The sequence below is a fragment of the Rattus norvegicus genome, chromosome 3 (assembly GCF_036323735.1).
Source record: "Rattus norvegicus strain BN/NHsdMcwi chromosome 3, GRCr8, whole genome shotgun sequence".
Classification (NCBI taxonomy): Eukaryota; Metazoa; Chordata; class Mammalia; order Rodentia; family Muridae; genus Rattus; species Rattus norvegicus.
This window is the reverse complement of record NC_086021.1, coordinates 78,314,044-78,336,629: the sequence shown is the minus strand read 5'-3', so window position 1 is coordinate 78,336,629 and position 22,586 is coordinate 78,314,044. Positions and strand designations below refer to the sequence as shown.

The window sequence follows — 22,586 nt, the reverse complement described above, 5'->3', positions numbered from 1 at the left end:
AGACGATACTCATCTCTACATCAGACTCAAGTATAGAGATGTGAGAAGTTCCTTAGAAGTCCAGAGGAGGGGCTGGGGATTTAGCTCAGTGGTAGAGCGCTTACCTAGGAAGCACAAGGCCCTGGGTTCGGTCCCCAGCTCCGAAAAAAAGAACCAAAAAAAAAAAAAAAAAGAAGTCCAGAGGAGACCTGGGCTCTCCCCTGAAGCTGACAGGCTTTTAAAGGAAATGGCAGTGCTGATGTGAGAAGCAGGTGGGCAACAGCTGGAGAGAGCTTTCTAAAGATGGCTTAGGAGCAGGTCACACACAGCCCCCCACAGAACAGAACTGGAACTCTTAGCTGGTCTTAAGGAGCCATGGGCAAGGGTTAGGGATTTAGCTCAGTGGTAGAGCGCTTGCCTAGCAAGCGCAAGGCCCTGGGTTCGGTCCCCAGCTCCGAAAAAAAAAAAAAAAGGAGCCATGGGCAAAACAGAGTATGACTGTCCCAACCATGATACGCTAAGTCCTTGGAAGAGTTGAAATGATGCTATTTGAAGGTGATATGGTAGCCTTGTGACTTATAAAGCAGCCACGTGTTTGATAATGGCCCATGCTTTATCTGGGAGACTGTGATGAAACTTTATGGGAAAAAGGCAAACCCAAGTAAGATGGAGATCTTGACTTTGGCAAGAGAACAAGTACTGCCAACAGTTGATGGTGTGGCTTCTCTTTTCCATCAAAAGCCATTGCCAAATGACTGAGCATTCACAAGGAATTGTTCATTCCTCAGCAGAACTGTCTCAGTTGTCCTGGTGGCTGTATAGGTGTTCTTAGCAAAGACACGTATGTCACTATCATTAAGAATGTTGAAATTAGGGACTGGAGAGATGACTCAGTGGTTAAGAGCACTCACTGCTCTTCCCGAGGACTAGGGTTCAATTCCCAGCACACACATGGCAGCTCACAAGCGTCTATAACTCCAAGATCTGACCCCCTCATACAGACATACATACCTACAGGCAAAACATCAATGCACATAAAATAAAAATAATAGTTATTTTTAAAAATGAATGTTGAGGACTGGAGGGATGGCTTAGTAGTTAAGAGCACTGATTGCTCTTCCAGAGGTCCTGAGTTCAATTCCCAGCAACCACATGGTGGCTCACAACCATCTGTAACGGGATCCGATGCCCTTTTCTGGTGTGCCTGAAGACAGCGATAGTGTACTCACATATATAAAATAGATAAATCTCAAAGAAAAGAAAAATAAATGTTTAAATTTTGGGCTAGGGTGATGGTTTAGTGGTTAGGAGCACTGGCTACTCTTCCAGAGGACTCATGATCAATGCCAGCACCCAATAGCAGCTCCCAATAGTCTGTGACTCCAATCCAGGGGATCCGACAGCCCCACTCTCACAGAAGTACACATAGGCAAAACTTACCGATGCACATAAAATAAAAAACAAATCTTAACAAAAGAGAACGAGTACATTTCATGCCAGGTGCCTAAATTCTCCCTCTGGGGGCTGCAGAGTAGTTAAAAGCACCTGTGCTCTTGCAGAGGCCCTGGGTCCAACGGCTTCCAGCACCTACAAAATAACTCACAACCACCCACCCCTCCAGAGCATCTTCTGACCTCCTCTAGCACCAGGCCCACTTGTGGCCCACATACATACAACACACGCATGCAACACAGTAAAACACAGCGTAAATAAGACTGAAGGAAAGGTTTTTAAAATGCTACTTCTTGAGATTGCTTCATTTTGTACTCTATGCTGTCTCAGCAGGGGGAAAAAAAGAGTGCTTTCCTGAAATGTGTCAATTCTATTTTTAAAAAGGTTCAGTGACCTATTTCTGTAATTCTCATAGACACTGAAAGAACACCAGGGTCTATTTAGGCTCAGCTCCGCCACTCACTGAAAAGTGACTCCTGCCAGGTGTCACCTAGAGAGGTACCACGTTGCTTCACCTCAGAGAAGTGTAGGTACCACGTTGCTTCACCTCAGAGAAGTGTAATGGCAAAGGGTTGATGGTCAGGTGAGCATGTAGGAGAGCAAACGCACCTCAGCCAAATTTAGACCTTCCTGAACAACCTAAGATGACTGACTGGTGAAAGAGGAACTACACCGCATCCACTAAGATGCGGACCAACAGTCGGCCCCTCAGTAATCCAGGAAACGACAATTCTAATGCAGCCACTCACAAAACCAACCTGTCTCGAGGAAAGGCGGGATGATGAGAACCCTTGGGTAGGTTCTGATGATAACGGTTCTTGAGGTGGGCGCGATTTACTCAGAAGGGATTGGAGTTACAGGCAGTTGTGAGACACCCAGAAGTATTTGCGTTGGGTAAAGAGTTAGAATTCTCTGCCTGAGCTGCTCAGTCAAGGGAAGTCCATTTCTTTGTGAGAAATGTTTTCTGAATGCACAGTGAAGAGTACGTGAAGCCAGCTTGTTTCCTACCTAACTCAGCACGCATGCGTAGTGAACGTCGCCTGTGAGCTTTGGAGATTTGTGTTTTTAAATTGTTAAAGATTTTGTTTATTTGTGTGTGTGTCGGGGGGGTGGGGAACGTGCACATGCGCGCACGTCCTTGCGCATGCTCATAAACATAAGTGCCCATGGAGACCAGAAGAGAATATTGGGTCCCCTAGGGTTGGAATTACAGGCAGTTGTGAGACACCCAAAATTATTAGCATTGGGAAAAGAATTCATACTCTGCTAGAGCAGTGCATGCCCTTAAAAACTCAATTTTAGTTTTTTCGTTAGACAGGCTTTCAAGAAGAGTGTTCAGAGGGTGAGCTATTCATGTGAACCTCACAAACGCTTAAAAGGCAGCTTAGCAAGCCATGCCCTCTGACTGGGCTGGGTCCCAGACACCCTCAGCAGCCTGCACTTTGGTTACCTAATGTGGCAACCACATTGTTTTGGAGCAAAGTGCCTACCTGGCTCCCTTCTTTCTTCAAGATTGACATAACTGTCACTTCTTGAGGAAACTGAGAGGTGGGGTACAGGGGACTTGGGCTGAACTTTACAAGTTGGTGGTTGATATGGCAAGATCGGTAGGCAAGATGCCGGGTGGGCAACTGGGTGAGCCCAGCGTCCTTTTCCTTCTATCATCTGGTCCCTGACTGAGGTTCCTTAGGGTCGGGGGAGGGGGTCCCTGTCACCCAAGCAGCAGTCTTCCTCATTTCCTTCCAGCTGAGCAACTTGAAAGACATGTTTCTTCTAAACTTTAAAATCTTTCTTGTCGGGGCTGGGGATTTAGCTCAGTGGTAGAGCGCTTACCTAGGAAGCACAAGGCCCTGGGTTCGGTCCCCAGCTCCGAAAAAAAGAACCAAAAAAAAAAAAAATCTTTCTTGTCCCTCATGGAACTTACTGCCCTGACCCTGTTCTCACTTAGGGACCACCAATCCTGAGCTCCTCTGGGCCATACACAAGTTGGTGGGAGTGCAGGAAAGAGACGATGGCAAGGTAGCCTCGTGTGTTTCTATCACCTTGGAAGAGCCATACTGATTTACCCTCTGGTGCTCAAAAGTTCTCCAGGGCCACGTCGGCAGCCCCTCAGTCATGGCTCTGTCCTTCCTGCTTCCCCAAGACATCTCTGTTGGATCCTCTCCAGGTCTTCCTTCTCGTCTGGCTGCTTCAGCTCCACGACTCTGAAAATCTCAGGCATTCCTTAAGGAATTGTTTATTCTGCAAAACTTTTACTTCCCGTTCCATCCAGTCTTCCAAACTGAAAGGTTCAAAGTAGGGTGGAGAGCCATGACCTATATCTGCACAATCCTGGATCAGTCCCGTCACCTCCCTGTGGTGCGGATGTATGTGTCAGGTGGAGTGCTGGCCATTCCTTCCCGAGGGTGGTGGAGACCACCTTGTGTTGGCTCCTCAGAAGTCCACACCGTGTTTGTCATATAACACTTGTGGGTCATCCTTAGGACCTCTTCTTACTCTTCCACAGTACCCCGGACACCTTCACTTAGGGCTTCTTCTAAGCCTTGAGTGAAGAGGCTCGTGGCAACTTGTGCTCCATCCGCTTTAACGTTTCCTCCTTCAGTATGTCTTTGACGACCGGCTCCATTGGCCACCCAGACTCTCCAAGTCTTCCTAGAGTCCTCCTCTCTCCACACAGCACTGAATCTTTCACTGAATGCCTCCAGGTTTACACCTGGGACATCTCCGCACGACCCTCCCTGCAGCCTGACTGACACACGGCCCAGGCCCAGTGGCTCAGGCACCTAAGCTTCATTAAGCTTCCCAGCAGGACAGCCAACCCTCCAAGTCCCCACAGAATGGGCTTAGGAAAGACTCAGCTCCAGAGCCCAAGGCAAGGCTGAAAGTTATTCAGAGGCATAGAGTGTACTTGTTTGTGTTTGGTTTTTAAGACAAGGTAGCCCATGTTGGCTCAAACTTGCTATGTATCCATGAACTCCTGATTCTCCTGCCTCCCAAGTACTGGGACGACAGGCTAGATCCAGCTGTGTCCAGCTGATCACCCCTACTTACCAGCCTTAAGTGCGCAAACAGTTCACATCATGTTTAACAACAAGCCAATGCTTAAATTTTTATCTATGAACTTGAAAGAAATCATAGTCAATAGTTAATATTAGTTGTTTTTATTTTGGTAGCCAAATAACTGTTATAGGTAAAGTTGTATGAAGCCCCGCGGGATCAGGAATATAATGATGTAAGACATGGAATTAGTGTGCATTTAATGGCTGCTTGAAAGAGAGAGGGGCTGCGTAAGAGCCAAGCTTGGTAGACTGTGAGCCAGGGTAGGTCGATCTCCTTTACTGAGCAGTGTTAGAAGTTTTCCTAAGTCTAGTTAGTTCTCCCATCCACCTCTGGTCCATGGCTGCTGCAATCCTGCCTGGGCTCCTCCAGCCCTGTTTGGAGACAACTCCTGAGCCTGGAGCTAGGCTGGCCTCACTCCTCCCTCCTAAGCCAAGTCCCATTCTAGCTTTTGTCAAATTACTTTCCTCTGTGCCCTGGGAGATCCCCCAAGGTATCCATGATATAGGACACCTGGATATCCATGAGAGCAGGGACAGCTGAAAGGTCCCTGCTCAGGGAGCACTTCTTAGGGGCATTGGTAGCACTGCAGATGCTCCAGAGCTTGGATAGGTAAAAGAAAGAAACAGCAAAACGAAAGGGAATCGGCAGAGAGGGCTCACGGTTGGCACTTTCGAGGCTGCGGAGCCTGCATCCATGGATATGACCTGCCTCCCATTGAAACACCCGGGGAAAAAGTCCCAAAAGGCAGAACTTGAGGTTCCTGAGTGCGAACATTAAGCTGAAGTCCCATGGATGCAGCGCTGTGTAGGAATGCCTGTTGCTTGGGCTCTCTACTTTGTAGAGCCTCAGTTACTCTCCGGGCCTCCTTGTTAGGCCGATGGTTATACCTATACCAGACAGAAACTCCCGGACTTTCTTCTTCCTGGTCATTTTCTCCTCAGACAGAACACAACTACTACTGCTGGAGCATTTACAGTGTGTTAGGTAATGCCAGTAATGTACAGGCAATTTAAAGTATTTGGAAGGATGTGCTTGGGTTGTATGCAAACACCATCTTATCCGTGGGGTTTGAACCTCCACAGATTTTGGTATCCACTGGGACCAGTCTCTGAGGGAACACTGGACAGGACCAGGAGAACGGAAGGAGGAGGGGCGGAGGTGAGGTCAAGGAGGCCGGCTCGCATGGAGGCACTGTTAGCCCTGGGTTAGTGGATACTGAGAGGTAGAGAGATGTGGGAGGAGGGGAGGTGGCTGGGTAAGAGAAATTAGCTGCTGACAACTGATACAAATAGGAAGTGGCTAAGAAGAGGAAGTGTGGTCAGAAGGAGAAGCCAGAACCACAGGAAACAATATCACCTGTGGGGAGGGCAGAGTGTGGAAAGGAGCACACCTGGCAAAAAGAGGAAGCCATTTGCAGCAGGGACATGAAACCCAGGAGAAGGAACACGCCCCCAGGTACTTGTAAGGTGTCACAGAGGTACTAGACCCTGTGCCCAGTGCTATGCATGGGTTATCTGAAGTGAATCACAGAACACTGTGCTCACCCATTTTACAGATGAGACAGCTGGCACCCTGACTGACTAAAGAACTTGTCCATGGTCACACTGGAAGGAAGGAAAGGGGAACAGGGATCCAGACTCTTAAGGTTAGATGGCATCTGAGTGAGAATAACGCTGGAAAGCTGTCCAGGGAGATGGCTAAGAGAGACAGGTGATGCTCCTTAGCGGGGATTGGGGTCGGGGTGATAGGTCAGCAAAAGCTGAGGTATGTATATCTGTCGGGGGGTAGTATGGATGGACGCACGCACACACACACACACACACACACACACATTATATAGACCTTTGTATTCAGTATTTAACAACAAAGATTTTCTTTTTATTTTCCTATTCTACACCATTTCCAGAGCCCAGCTGACTGCAAAACTCCCAGGAAAAGAAATCAAAGAGAAAGATTTCTGCCCCTCCTGTCTTAGCTACTTTTCCTCTGCTATGAAGGAAGACTATGATTGAGGCAACTTATAAAAGATCAAGTTTATTGAGGTTCACAGTCATGGAGCGTTAGAGTCCATGACCGTTGTGTTGGGGAGCATGGCAGCAGGCAGGCGGGCAGGCATTGGTATGTTTATAAAAAGATAAAGAGAGGGGGGATATGTTCTATAGAGGTGTGGTGAGATCTGTGGGAAGGGGTGCCTCAAAGGACCCATGCTGAGACATCCCTCACATGACGGTATAGTATAGAATAGAGCTTATTCAGAGCATGGGGAGGGGAGTTAAGAGTATAGTAGAGGCAGAGAAAGAGAGAGAGAGAAAGAGAAAGAGAGAGAGTAGAGAAGTAGAGGTAGAGGCTGGCCATGAGCACATGGAGAGAGACGGGGGAAGGGAATGGGGAGAGAGTGGGGGCAGGAAGGCAACAGCAAGAGAGGAGCAAGAGAGCAGGACTGGGCAAACAGCCCCTTTTATAGTGAGTGGGCATACCTGGCTGTTGCCAGGTAACTGTAGGGTGTAACATACCTGACTATTGCCAGGTAACTGTGGGGCAGAGCTTAGACAGAATGCTAACAGGCATGGCTCTGGAGCAGTAGCTGGGAGCTTACATCCTGATCTGCAGACAGAAGAAAGAAAGAGAGTGAGGCGGGGCTAGGGTGGGATTTAGAAACCTCAAAGCCCACCCCAAGTGACTTCCTACAGCAAAGTCACACCTTCTAATCCTTCCCAAACAGTTCCACCAAACTGGGGAACAAACTTCAAACACATGAGCCTATGGAGTCCATTCTCATTCAAATCACCACAGCTTTCAAAGACCAGAAAACCGGGTGTCCATGAGAGACCTGAAAACTTCTGGGATCAGAAGCTTCTCCCCAGCTTTACCCCTCTCCTCCTGAGGTGTTTGATTGGCTGACTTTAGAACCTCCCTGGAGGTCAATAGGTTCTTAACTGATAACTGACTCTGCCCCATACTACCTGAGCTCACATTCTCTCCATTTTCCTATCTTGAGATCAGGATCCCCCAGGACTATGAAAGTTGGTTTTTTGTTTTGTTTTGTTTTGTTTTTTTGTTTTTTGTTTTTTAAGATTTATTTATAATATATAAGTACACTGTAGTTGTCTTCAGACACACCAGAAGAGGGCATCAGATCCCACTACAGATGGTTGTGAGCCAGCATGTGGTTGCTGGGAATAGAACTCAGGACCTCTGGAAGAGCAATCAGTGCTCTTGACCACAGAGCCATCTCTCCAGCCCTACAGAAAGCCTTCTTGGAAGCAGATGTCCTGCTCTGCTTTGCTCTGACCCATCCCAAGCAGGCTCCCGGTTCATATTCTGCATTAAAGAAAGGGAGTTAAGGATGTGTCAGTGGGCATTTAGTCCTCCCTGAGACAGGAATGGAGCCCCAGCCTAGGGATGATGAGTAGCCCTTCCACGGGGAAGAGAAACCGTGCAGCCTTCCTGGTAGGGAGTGACCTGGACGAGGCCAGTAGTTGGGCATTTGAGAGACAGTGAGAAGATAGTTGGGTTGAACAGTGTCCAGGACGGACTTACAGCGCCAGGGCGGCGTACAGATTTTCCTCTGTGGGCAATGAGAGAATTGTTGAACAGGTCATCACCTATTAAAACTGACACTGCAGGAAAACTAGTCTGGACATGGGCTTCCCATTAGGTGGGGGTCGCCTCTTAGGGGATATTATCCTTGTGTATTGATCATCCCAGCTCCTTGTCTCGTGATCACCCCAGGACAGCCTTGGGTGTTTGTTTATTTCATTCTCTCTCCACTGCCGTTGCTCCAAGTTCATCAGAATTCACACCTGAAGGCCTGTTGCCCATTGGCGAGACTCTAACATTGCCTGTTCTCCTCCCCACGGCCCCCATGAAGGGGGGATAGAAATGGCAGCAGGCATCTGAAGCACTTACTTCTGCTCTCCATCTTCAGATCTATTCAGTGGCTGACATTCCGAACGAGCACGAGGCATGGAGACCTTTATCTGGCACTTCAAGAACGAGGGCAAGTTTAGCACCACCGCCTTGTGAGACAATGGCAAGTTAAACCTTGAGAGGGGAAGCCAGGCCATTAGCACAGGCTAGGAAGCAGCCTTTTCTGCCATCTCTCCAAACCCACTCTCTCGAGCATGTCTGTGGACTCTCGCTTACACCCATCCATTGGGTCCTTGAAAGGTCAAGGCCAATTGCAAAAGCACCCATTCCACAAGATTCCTAATTTATGTTGGGCACTAACTATAAAGCTCCTGTGGCCCCCATCTTTCTTCGCAGTGGTAAAGAGTAGGTCGCATGACTGTCAGATGTGACACTTGATCAAAACCCATCTTCTTTAACAAACCCGTAACTCCCAGCATTGAGTCACCAAGGCCGAGGGATGAGCCAGGGAGCCAGCTGGGGGGACATGTACTTTGATTAGGATGATACGACTTCCTTTTATTTCACTTTCATTTGTTATAGAATTCAGACTCCATCCCCTTTTTGATTTGACAACAGCACGTTTCAAAAGGAGTTGACACCAAGTTGGGGAAAATGGGACTCGTTCTCTCTCTAGCTGGGAGGAGACCATAAAGCCTCTGAATCTGTTCAGTAATGATCACCAGGCCTTCCGACCTTCCTGTCAGCACGCTCACAGGAGCACTGTCAGACTAAAGCACAATCCAGACATCATCAGGTCTTTTCCTAAGTGGGGTCTAAATACTCCTAATCTCTGGGCCCCAGAAAAGACCTCCTCCTCTCTGCCTCCTTCCTTGGGTCTTTCCTCTGAGTCTGCAATCCTCAAATGAGTTCTTTTGCTAGATTTCTGGGCAGATCATTTACTTCCCTTCCACACAGTCTTTAGAGCCTCCTGGGGACCCAACAGTTGCACATTTCTGCTGTATGGGCCACAGTGATTCTCATGACCTAATTAGGATGTTGTTTTCAAATTGCTTAATTATTAGTTAAATTAGATCATTTACTTGAGGTATGTATCCTAAGAGAAGAAATATATTTCTGCTTTAAAAAAAAATCTGGGGGCTGGAGAGATGGCTCAGTGGTGAAGAGCACTGATTGCTCTTCCAGAGACCATGAGTTCAAATCCCAGCAACCACATGGTGGTTCACAACCATCTGTAATGGGATCTGATGCCCTCTTCTGGTGTGTCTGATGACAGCAACAATATACTCATATATGTGAAATAAATAAATCTTAAAAATAATCTGGGGGTTGGGGATTTAGCTCAGTGGTTGCCTAGCAAGTGCAAGTCCCTGGGTTCGGTCCCCAGCTCCGAAAAAAAAGGAAAAGAATAATCTGGTCTTCAAATAAAACACAACAATAGCAGCACAGGACAGAATGGGACATTCTAAGGCTCACCAGAACGTTCATCTAGTAAACCTGAGCAGATGCCACATCCTTAGGTCAGACACTCAGCTCTAACAATGTACAAAATGTACCTTTCCCTGCAAGGGACTTGCAGTCTAGTCAGGGCTGGCCAACAGTTTCAACATTTATAAATTTGGCTTTTAAAAAAAAGTAGAAACGAAACCTGTGGTGTGAGCCGTCCTACCCCAGCCCTCTCCATGTTGCTGTTACAAGTTCACTATCGCACCAAGCTGCTGAATTTGGCTTCCAAACGTCTCGCACCTCTGAACTTCATTCATCCCCCCTTTTCAGTCTCCTGCGTATTGTATCTGGACCCTCAAGTGCTCCATGACAAGGGTTCGAGAAGATATAAATGTATAGTCTTTGTCCTTTGATAACTAGTTCATAGTCCCAATACATTAAGCAAAGCTCTGAACAGAAGGAAGTCTTCAGACAAAAGCCTGAGGATACCAGAGAGGCTGATCCTTCCGTCTGGACCACAGACCAAACTAGGTTGGAAATGGGAGAGGGTGCTGAGACCAGGGAGGGAAGAGTTATGCCAGGCGTGGCTTTAATGTTTCTAGCAAGAAGCTTTCTCTGTGGTCCTGCGGGGACAGTCTCCAGCCGCCATCTGCGCTGGCAGGAAGGCGAGCATCCGCTGGAGATGCTGTCAGCACATGGTGGGACAGAGCAGAGGTCTCAGGGTGTTACAGTAATAGGAGTAATGTCACTCAGTTGTCACTCGGGGGCACAAACCCAAGTGCAGAATTCAGTTACCACAGAAGCTTAGACAGGCGTTTGGTTCTCTATGATGATAGTCGTCGAGACTCCATGATGAAAAGCATCCTCATGGTAAGCACGGAGAGACTACTGCAAAAGAGCAGACCCATGCGTTCTCTCATCAGATAATCCAGCCGCCATCGTGGACTCCCCCCTTTATCTCTCGGTGTTGTTTCCTGTAGCATTTAAAAACAGACCTCAGACGTTGTAGGTCATCGTTAAATATTTTCACACACACTCTTCTAAAAATATTTTATTTTAAAATTATACATGTGTCTGTGTATCTCTCTGTGTGTGTGTACGTGAGCACATATAGGCACCCGTGAAGGTGTCCGGTCTCCTGGAGCGGGAGTTACAAGTGGTTATGAGACACTTAACGCATATTTTGGAAACCAAAATCTGGTCCTCTAGAAGAGCAGCAAGTGCTTAGCCACTGAGTCATCTCCAGCCCTACACATGTGCCTTTTCAAAAGCCTTTTTCTGTACGATCTTAACAGTGTCATCACACACACCAACTTAATGATCTCGAAATATTTTTAATATACTGTCCTAATTTTAAATTTCCTGATCATCTCAAAATATCTTCCCACAGTTGGTTTAAATTAGGATCCAAAAAAGGTTTCCATATTGCACGTGTCTGCTTTGTCTCCAGCCCCTTGATCAGTCGGATGGCAGCATTAACCAAGTGGCTGCTCTCACCCGCCCATCACCCTCTGTCCTGAGTTTCAGCGCCAGGCCCCTCCCAGTAATCCACAAAGCCAGATCCAGAACAGCCGGACCCGAGGGAGTGAGCTTTGGCATGGAACTCAAAACTCCTGGATTTTCAAGGTCCAGGCAAGAAACCATAAAATCTGGGAAATAAAACAAACAAAACAAAATAACTTGGGAAGTAGGTTCTGTTCCTGGACTTCCACCAGGCCAGAGGAGAGAAAGGGGGAGGGGCCACCTGATAGGCTGAGCTCTGTGTAGGTGTGGACTCCTTGGTTTCTCCGGAGGAAGGACGTTTGTGGTTTGTGAGGCGGAACTGGGAAGTCTTGTTCCTTAGGATTTCCTTCTGAGCTTGGTCCCTGGACAACGGGAAGGATCACCCATCTGTCCTAGTTTCGTTTCTCTTGCTGACAAATTTCCTGACAAAATCAACTTAGGGGAGAAAGGGTTTGTTTTAAGATCACAAGTCCAGGTTATAGTCCATCGTAGCCGGAAGTCAAGGTGAAAACACAGAGTCACAATAGTGACAGAGAGGAACAAATGCAAGCATGTTTCCTGTTCGCTTAGCTTAGCTATTAGCTTCTAGTCATTTATTTTTCTTAAGGTTTTGTGTGTGTGTGTGTGTGTGTGTGTGTGTGTGTGTGAGAGAGAGAGAGAGAGAGAGAGAGAGAGAGAGAGAGAGATTAAGGTCTTGCTATGCAGTCCTGGTTGGCTGGAAACTAGCCTCACCAACAAGGCTAGCCTCGAATTCACAGAGATCTGCATGCATCTGCTTGCCACGTGCTGAGATTAAAGGCCTATGGCATAATGCCTGGATGAAAATCCATAATATTTTTTTTTTGTTCTTTTTTTTGGAGCTGGGGACCGAACCCAGGGCCTTGTGCTTCCTAGGCAAGCGCTCTATCACTGAGCTAAATCCCCAACCCCGAAAATTCATAATATTTTTAATTTTGTATATATGTTTGGGTATGTGCACATAGGTGCCCTCAGAAGACAGAAGAAGGAAGTGGGTCCCTTGGAGCTGGAATTTCAGCTAGTTGTGAATCTGCTGCTGGGTGCTGGGAACCGAACCCTGGTCCTCAGCTAGAGCAGCATATAGTTGTAACCTCTGAGCATCTCCCCAGCTCTTGACACAGTCACACAGTTCAAGACCCAGACCATGAAATACTGCTGCCCTCATTCGGAGTGGACCTTCCTACTTCACTGAACTAATTGAGACATCCCACTCCTAACCAGTGGATATGCCCACAGGTCAACCAGAGGGAGGGGGCACTCCCTCATTGAGACTCTCTTCCCAGGTAACTAGTCAAAGTTACCCATCACACACCTCTATCTAGAGAACTCTGAAGTCAGACCCCATGAGGCTAGCGAATCCCCTTTGTATGTGTGTGTTGCAGGGGAGAGGTGAATGGAGCGCTGGCTACCTAAAAGGTGACTGGTTCTAGGAGGAACCGTCTTGTACCAGCTCAGAAGGGGACCAGCCCTGTGTGTGACCCTCTCTGCAGCTGGATAGGTATTCACAGGCATACTTTTCCAAGCTCGCTCTGAAAGTGGACCATGTGCTCAGCTTGTCATCATCCCCACCCCAACCTCCCCCCATGCTGGAAATTTCCATCAAAAGAATTGCACTTCTTATGTAGAAGATACAGAGCCTAAGCTTTGTCCCCTATTCTGTATTCAGGCTGACACAAGCCCCTGGACTCCCTGTACCAGAACTAGCTATGCTCGGGTGAGCCCCTGTTCCCTGGGGGTAGAGTGGAGAGAGAGAGAGAGAGAGAGAGAGAGAGAGAGAGAGAGAGAGAGAGAGAGAGAGAGAGAGAGAGCGCCAACCCGGGATGGACAGCTGAGTTCTTGGGCTCCTCTCCATAACCCGGTAGGTCTCCGTCTTGTGTCTGCATGGAAAATTGTTCCCGAGGATCAATCACATTTAGTCTTTGGCTCTGGTCTTCACTTGATGGGCGTTGGTGGCAGCGGTACCGGAAAACTGTGCTCTTGGGAAGATATCCCAGGGGACTCTAAGACGCTGGCCGCAGGGAGGTGTGGGGATGCTGGGAATGTTCTGGGGGGCTGGCCTCCACATGGAGCCTGCAGATCTTGGCAGCTAGCGATCTGGCCTGCATCTGATCAATTTTATCAGCAAGGCATTCAGAAAATTTCTCCACCAGAGAACATGTTGACCCTCTGAAGAAGGGAATTCGGTGCGGGTTGCCTGTTTGAAGACACTCTGGGTTTTGATGAGGCTTGTGAGGAGACCCCAGATAAGCCTCAGAACGCGAGCCAAGCAGGCGGAGAAGCAGCTCCTCTGCCGAGTCTCCGAATCTTCCACAGCCTTCCATTTTACGTGTTTACCGATTCCGAAAGCAGATCCAGCTGTTGGGAGGAATTGCTTCCAGATGACATTATGGGAAAGGAAAACACGTATTATAAAAGAGCTGCAGAATAAAAACCAGAACATGTACGCTCTGCGGGCCAAGGTTTCATATGGACCATTTCCTGGTGTTGCGCAATAGGCCAGCTCCAGGGAGATGTTGTAAGAAAGAACAGTGCGAAGAGGCAGGCTCCAGTAGTCAGTCAGGCCAGAGTGCCTCTGGACTTGACCCAATTTGGTGATGGGTTGGGATGGGGTTCGTTTGACTTTGTGGGGCTGTCATCCTGTTCTCAAAACTTGCATCCCACCTTTTCCGAGGTCCCTAAGAAAGCCCTAGGAAAAAAAGTCAGTGCAGAATTACCATTGAAAAGCAAGGACATTTTGCTTCTGAAAGTGAGAGGCGTGTCTTCGTCTACCCCTCCCCCCCGCACAGAATCTGCTGTGGTGGCTTTCTTAAAGATTTTAGAAGCTCTCTAACGAGCTGGAATTAAAGTGTCCCTTTTACTAATTCCGTTTTACAGGTCACTGGATAAACCTTCTTAGAGTGGTTTGGAAGAGGATTAGGACGTTTGTGTCTCTTCCAAGTTGACTTTCCAGGCAGGGTCAGTCAGCAGCTGGAGGCTCCACTGGCCCGAGGCCAGAACTCTGAGAGGCTGCAAGTTTTTAAGGCCTAGTGAGCACACTGGAACTGGTCGATCATTTTAAAATGGAAATGCTTAAATGTAGGACATAGCCTCTCTCAAAGCTGCAGTTCCAGAGAGACCTCAGAAAGCCCAGCACCCCAGTTCCCAACGAGAATAGAAACCACCATAACCAGATAGTTACTTTTGCTACCTCAGCCTTGAGCAGTGGTCATAACCCTTAGTAGGGTACAGTGGGCTTTAGAAGTGATCCAGTTGCCTTAAAAATGGAGACAGGGACTCAGACAGCCACCATAACCATTAGCTTAGGTGCTCTGTATGTAGAAATTGAAGCTAGTCTTTGTTTAAGAGCACTGGTTGTTCTCACATGAGATCGCAGGTTCGATTCCCAGCACCCACATGGTGACTCGCCACAGTCTGTAACTCACGTTCCACATGGCGACCTCACAACTATTCATAGCTCTGGTTCCAGGGGGTCTGGTTCCCTCTTCTGACCTCCCCAGGCACCAAGCAGGCTTGTGCATGGTGCTCAGACATGCGTGCAAGCAAAACACACAAAATAAATAAGTTTAAAAATAAAATTAAAAAAAAAGTTAAAATGAAAGAAACAAGAAAAAGTCGGAAGGAAAGAAATTGAAGCCAGGCATGGTGGTGCATTGCTTGTAATCCCAGCACCAGAGAGTGAGGCAGGAGAATCATTCATGTGAGTCCATCCGTGGCTACATAGCATGACTCCATCCAAAAAAATTTTTTTTCATTCTCACTAGTCACATTTCATGTACCACATGCAGCTAGTGACAACCGTATGAGACAGCACAAATTCTCTCTCTCTCTCTCTCTCTCTCTCTCTCTCTCTCTCTCTCTCCTTCTCTCTCTCTCTCTCTGTTTCACAGCTCTTTATGGCATGCCATGACAGTGAACAAACTATTCGATATCTCTGCCCTCCTGAGGTTTATGTTCTCTGGAGGAAGAAAAGAATTAAAGGAGAGTAGACAGTCATAATAGCGAGGTCTTCTGCTAACAGTTGCGGTCCAGGCTAGGGACTAATGGCAAACTCCAAGTAATTGAGACGTTCATAATGGGGGAATCGCCAAGAGCAGCGCTCAAGGAAAACGTGAGGAAACCAAGAAATAGTGGTGTGCTCAGTTGTTCTCCAACCCTGATGAGACAAAAGCAGGGATGATTAGAGCTGGGGGACAAAGCTGACCCCCAGGACTATGGTTTCCATTAGAGGCATGGTGACCTAGGGGCATGCCACTGGATAAGAAGCCTATGGACTCCACAAACACTCTCATCCCTTCCCATTGCTCCTCTTCCTGCCTTCCACTTGCCAAGCCCCAGGGGAGCCAGAAGCCGGGTGAAGAGTAGTGAACCCAGAGGAACAGAGGATCTGACACAGACCTCCAGCCTAGGAGAAGGGAAGGGTGTCAGTAGCAAACAGCAAACTAAGAGACACAGCGTCAGCTGAGGGGGCAAGGCAGGGGACAAACAAGAATGTGTTTGGTGTCTTTCCTCTCTCCTTCTGCTCTTTCCTTGTCCTGCTTGTCAATGAATGGTCGAGTGCCCTCCACCCTGTCTTGTGTTTCTCTGTGCTTCCTCTGTATTCTCCCTGGGTACCCTCCAAGTCCCTGGGAGCCAAAGCAAACCAGGGCAGCCCTGTGTGACCATCAGGGGTTCTCTGTGCTGTTTACCTCACAGGGTTGCGGCAACCTCACAGAGATGGGGCAATTTCTTTTATGAATAGACTATGTCGGAATAGAAAATAATTTAGAGACAGTAACACAGGAAGTCCCTGCATACCGCACAGCTAATTTTTTATATTATTAGAATCTGACACAATCTTGGGACATGCGTTATAACTAGTGTACTAACAATGATAATGTGATTAACCAAGGTCCGAATTTCATTCTGATTATCTTGGTTTTTACCTGGAGCTGGATTTGTTTGCGTGTCTTCCTTCCTTATCCGTATCCAGCTGTCTGTCTACTCTAACTTCCTTCCAGGCTTTCAAAGACAATCAGAAGAAAATCCCAAATCTGGAGAATATAGGCAGGGTCTAAAGAAAGAGCAAACATAGCAAAGCATCAGACATCTAGAAAACACTTCACAAATGTCAAACATGTCAGTAGCTTCCTCCTGGCTGCTATGACTGGGATGTAAGGGACTCTCCCCAACTCCAAAGGTCTAAGTGTTGGGCACCTGGATGGCAGCGAGACATTATTGTGGGAAATTCTGTAAACCTGAGGAGGTAGAAGCCAGGTCGTAGGAGTAGGTCACTGGCACAAGTTCTTGGGGTATATTGTCCCTGGCTCCTTCTTGTCCTTTTCCTCTACTTCTTGTCTGTGACAAAATGGAAAACACTCCTTGTTACATGCCCCTGATGCATGTAACAAGCAAATGGGGCCAAGGGCCCCTGGACACAGCCCTCTGAAAGGGTGAGCCACAGCCAATCTCTCCTTTCTTTGATTGTTTCAGAATAAAATTGACTGATGTGCCAGCTCTCAACTTCTGGCCCCCTCACCTCCCAAAACCATCACTAAGAATGCCCCTAGACTTTCTTTCATTCAGCTTCTCTTGATGTTAGTATCCTACATAGCCAGGGCTCCATTGTAAACTCTGAGAGATTGCACTGATGTGAAATTTCATTTGTTGTTGTTGCTTGATGTGGGGAACGGAGTCAAACCCAAGGCTTTATACAAGCTCTCTCTTTAGCCCTTGTAGCTCTGTAACTCAAGCTGGCCTTGAACTTGTGATTTTCTTATCTGGGCCTTATAAGTGCTGCAGTTATGGATGTGTGCGACCTGCCTGGATGATGTGAAATGATTAACTTAATAGTTCAACCTAAAACTAGTTAGATATCTCTTTCCATTCTTTCAGTCTCAGACTCCAATTTGGGACAGCACACGGGGTTTAGTTGTGTTCTTACTCTTTTTTTAAAAAAACAGATTTATTTATTTATTCTATATAAGTACACTGTAGCTGTCTTCAGACACACCGGAAGAGGGCGTTGGATCCCATTACAGATGGTTGTAAGCCACCATGTGGTTGCTGGGAATTGAACTCAGGACCTCTGGAAGAGCAGTCAGTGCTCTTAACCACTGAGCCATCTCTCCAGCCTGTGTTCTTACTCTTTCTTCTTGGATCTGATAGTTTCTCAGGCTTAGTCCAGAGGGGAAGCGCCCTTCTCTTGGCAACACATTGGGGGTATAGGATAACTGTAGAATGGATGCATATATGCATGTGTGCACGTACACACACTAAATAAAATTAAAAAAAAAAACAAACAAACAGTTTTGGGACACACATTGAAGCCACAGGAGAGATTAATATTTGGGGTAGACATTTGAGGTTGCACAGTATTTCTGCACTGCTGGTTTTCGAATGCATCCCTTAATTTTGCCCCCAGCAGTTACTATTGTGGTAGTCTTTGGGTCCCGTCTATATTTATAAAATGGAGGGCTCATTTATTTGTTTACCCAATCATTTATTTATATCAATGTGTACTGGGGATATTTATTTTATTCTTTAGGCTATTATCTATTACTATCCTTATTTTATTGCTCTCATCACTCTAACTGTGGGTATTTGGAAGCTTTTCCAGGTTTGCTCCTGTGGCCTTTTGTTTTGGTTTGTTGAGAGTGGGCATCACTCTGTAGTCCAGGCTAGACTGATCTTGATATATATTCCCATGGTGCCCTTGAACCTACAGCAATCCTCTTTCCTCTGCCTCCAAGTGTTAGGATTACAGGTGTAAACCACCTTTTCTGTGTCCTTTAATATGACTTCACCCATTTAAAAAAAAAAATCTCGTTTTGTGCATCTGGGTACGTGTGGATGTGAGCATGCATACATGTGTGAATGTGTGTGAATGTGTTTGTGTGTGGGTGTGTATAGGCATGTGCACGTGAGTGTGCTGAGCACTGCTTTACTTTCTGTCAGAATAGGATTTAACAGGTCTATCATGTATTTTCATACCCTGCTGTTTGGAATCCTAGAAGGTCTTATTTCTCAGAGGACCTCCCAGGGCATTTAAATTTCCCCTGCTGCTGTGCTAGAAAGTTTGTTTAAACCCTGGATCGACCCTTTCCTTAGGAGCAGCAGTCTCGGTGACAGGAAGTCCAACTGTCCCTGCTCCTAGCACATAAAAATTATATAGCATTGAGCAGCTGACCTATGTAAGCCCAAGTCTTCTGTGTAAAATGTGGAATTGTACTTGTAGTTCTTTATCGGTGGCTTCGAGGATTAAGTGTGAACAGAGTGAAGCCAGCCTCGTGATTGTCACATCAAGGTAGGAAAAAGAGACGGGGACACTGTGGGATCACAAGAAGTTAGAGGAACCTCGACCCCAGAGTCTGTCTGAAGCCTCTCACTAGCTGTCAAGGCTTCTGATACAGTTAATATTCCTTCCATTCACAGGCATTTATAAGAAAGTAGTTATTATTCGAGCTGTTTACTGTAAGGTCTGCCAGCTTTACTGGAGCCCATTGAGGTGGATGCTTATTTTATTAATTTAATCCTATCAGATGCCCCCAGAAACCACCCATTGATAAGATTTCTACTTCAAATCCCTTATAAGACAATTGTCAGAGCAGTGGCCCTGCCTCGTCCTGTGAGGAGTCCTGCGCACTCTTGGATGTACCTTACTCTCCCACTCCCACACAGCCTGCCTTCTCCCAAGCCTCACGCTTAAGCCTATGCTAAAATACCCTTAATAAAAGTCACAACTTGGCTTCATAAAACGGCTGGTCCTGAAATTCTTTTCAATGTCCAAGCCACAAACTCGGGATTGGCTTGAGGCAAGGTTCCTCAAACTTTAAGGGTAACAGTGGGGAGTTGTCCCTCCTTTACCCAGAACGTCACTGACTGTAAGAAAGGTGCCTTGTTTCTGGTGTCCCATGGACTCTGGATGTTGTCTCTCTTCAGGGAAAATCTGTATCACTGTTTCATCAAAAAGGTGAGATTACCCTGGGTTACTGGGCTGTGGTGGCCCACGCCTTTAATCCCAGCACTGAGGAGGCAGAGGCAGGCAGAGCTCTGTGAGTTCAAGGCCAGCCTGGTCTATAGAGTGAATTCCAGAACAGCCAAGGCTATGCAGAGAAACCCCGTCTCAAAAAGGAAAAAGAAATTATCCACAAATCACTTAGCATAATTTGGCACACAGGAAGCACTTATTGTTATCAATTACCGTTTCTATAATTATTATTACTATTGCAGACAAAAATCTCTGGCTTTTTCGATGTCACTATCCAGTTTCTTCCCACAAGAAGCTATGAAGTTTAAGAGGCCCAGCAATAACAGCTCTCATTCCTGCTATCCCAGAGACCCAGGGCTGAGTTCCCACCACCCATCTGGCAGCTCATAGTTCTGGAGTATCTGATATTCTCTTCTGACTTCTGCAGGAACCGCATGAGATAGTACATTTACATACATGTAGGTAAAATAGTCATGTGCTCGAGATTAAAAACAAATAAATGTTTTTAAAAATTTTATGAAGTTCAAACCTCCCTAACACTATGACCCTTTTAAATACTTCCCCATGGTGAGATGACCCCCCAGCCATTTTCACTGCTACTTCTTAACTGTAACCTTTTTTGTTACTTTAAAAAATATGTATTTATTTATTTGTTTGTTTTACATACATTAGTGTCTTGCCTGCCTGTATGTTTGTGTGAGGGAGTTGGATCCCAAGAACAGAAGTTCCAGAAAGTTGTAAGCTGCCGTGTGTGTGCTGGGAATTGAACATAGGTCTTCTGGAAGAGCAGCCAGTGCTATTAACCAGTGAGCCATCTCTCCAGCCCTTAACCATGCTACTTTTATAAATTTTTTTTTCTTTTCTTTTTTCAGAGCTGGGGACCGAACCCAGGGCCTTGCGCTTGCTAGGCAAGCGCTCTACCACTGAGCTAAATCCCCATCCCCACTTTTATAATTTTTAATGTAAATGTCTGATGTGAAGGATATCTGATACACATTCCCTGTGAAAGAGTTGGTCAACCACAAAGCTGGTTAAGATCATGTGATTTCAGTCTTTAGAAGAGGGGAAAGATTTCAAATTCTTAAGTACATTTTTTAAATTTTTTTTCAAACAGGGTTTTTCTTTGTAATCCTGGCTGTCCTAAAACTTCCTTTGCAGGACTAAAGAGATGGCTCAGTGACTAAGAGCACTGACTGCTCTTCCAGAGGTCCTGAGTTCAATTCCCAACAACCACATGGTGGCTCAGAACCATCTGTAATGAGATCTGATGCCCTCTTCTGGTGGTCATCCCACAAAGGACTCAAGACCCATAGGTTGAGAACCACTGGCATAGCTGGTTAAGATCATGTGATTTCAGTCTTTAGAAGAGGGGAAAGATTTCAAATTCATAAGTACATTTTTTAGTAATTTGTTTTTTCAAGACAGGGTTTCTCTATGTAATCCTGACTGCCCTAGAACTCACTTTGTAGAATAGGCTGGCCTCAAACACAGAGATCCACTTGCCTCTGCTTTCTGAGTGCTGGGATTAAAGGCCTGCACCACCATGACAGGCTTATAAGTACTTTGATGACAGTCCTGGGTTGCAAACATCTTTTTCCTCCAGGATATAGAAAGATGACCGAGACAGATTTTCTCAATTCAAATTTGCCTGTTATTGATACATAAAGTCCAAATGGCCGGTGACCTTGGAAAGACTCTTTGAAATTCTGTCAGATTTACAAAATGATGACTACGATTGGTCAATGAGGGATCTGCTTTGTGGGACCAACAGAGTGAATGACAGAATCATTAGGATGCAGGGAACACTGCTGACCCTGACAGAGGACCCATCTAGCATTAAGGGGCATTCACATGCTTACTATTGTTATCTATTAGGGTTCCTGAGGGTCCTGAGGATGAAAAGCAAGCTGGCTAAGAAAAGCCTTTTTAATGAAAGCCGTCTACGAGCAACAACGGTCCAGATGAGTGATTTGGGAGTCTGCACAATCAGACTTGGGGCTCCTCAAGGGGATGGTGTTTGGTTGTTTTTTTGTTTTTGTTTTTGAGTACACTGTAGCTGTCCTCAGACACACCAGAAGAGGGCATCAGATCCCATTACAGATGGTTGTGAGCCACCATGTGGTTGCTGGGAATTGAACTCAGGACCTCTGGAAGAGCAGTCAGTGCTCTTAACCACTGAGCCATCTCTCCAGCCAAGTTGAGGGTTTGTTATTGTTGCTGTTGTTTGTTTGTTGTTTTTTTTGTTTTTTGTTGTTGTTATTTTTACAGTAAGAAAGGCAGAGCCCTTTTTGTGTCAAGGTTTTAAAAATGACATCTCTATTGGGCCACTCGTTTACTCTGGCCATCTGCACTAGGCCCAGTCGACCAAAGAATGTGCCGCAGTTTCTCACTGCGGAATTATCTGACCTTCAGAGAAATCAGGAGAAACAAGAATTAATAGTCAAATTCCCAAACAAGCCTGTGTTAGCTGGCTTGACAAGTTATTCTATTTTAAGCTTTACGAGGAAAACAACTTCTGCTCCCCCTCTGTCTTTAAAACCAGCTTCCTCTATTCCTGTTATTATCATTCTCATTTATGGAAGTAGTGCCCAATGGTAGAAGAACAAAAGAAAGCCACGTCACAATCCTCTGACTGTGAGTCCATCAACCAATCAGAATTCTCCACAACCAATCAGAATTCTCCACATCCTTTCAAATTAACCAACCCTATTAGTCCTAGCTCTGTGCCTAATTTACATGTGGGTGGGACCAAATTGGCTCACAGCCTAGGATTTAAAAACTCCATCCCAACATGCTGCTTGGCCACTGTTTTTCAAGTGCCCTCCCAGGTGCCGGGAGCTGTTTCTGTACTTGTGTCTTACTTGAGTCTGAGATCATGCTTGCCCTCTGCATTCACTAGTCGTTCCAGAAAACTTGTTCTCAGGAAACTTGTAGGTTTGAACACAATGACCCAGAGTTCAGGACAGACCACCATGTCTGGTAGTCCAGCTAGCGCTAGAAACTACAGGCCTGGATGACTTCATCTAGGAAGAAAAGAACGAAGCAAAAGTTTTCTTTTTTCTTTCAACCAAAGCAGTTTCGCTTTTTTAACTGTGGTAAATTCACATAATATAAAAATCATGAACTGGGCCTGACAGTGCTTGTAATTCTAGCACCTAGAAGGCTAAGGTAGGAGGATATTTGAGGCCGGCCAGAACTATACAGTGAGATCTTGTCTCAAGAGGAGGAGGGGGGAAGAGAGAAGGGAAGGGGAGGGGGAGAAGGGGAGGGGAAAGAAGAAGAAGAGAAGAAA

The 22,586-nt window shown here is 46.4% G+C and overlaps 1 long non-coding RNA gene across 1 annotated transcript; it reads right to left on the bottom strand.

Moving 5' to 3' along the window:
* Positions 1–11,918: 11,918 nt before the first annotated feature.
* On the bottom strand, positions 11,919–22,317 carry LOC103691820 (uncharacterized). Its single transcript, XR_591544.4, has 3 exons — positions 22,156–22,317; positions 16,251–16,378; positions 11,919–14,014 (listed from the first exon to the last, which is right to left on the bottom strand). It is a non-coding gene; the product is annotated as an uncharacterized LOC103691820 (long non-coding RNA).
* Positions 22,318–22,586: the final 269 nt, after the last annotated feature.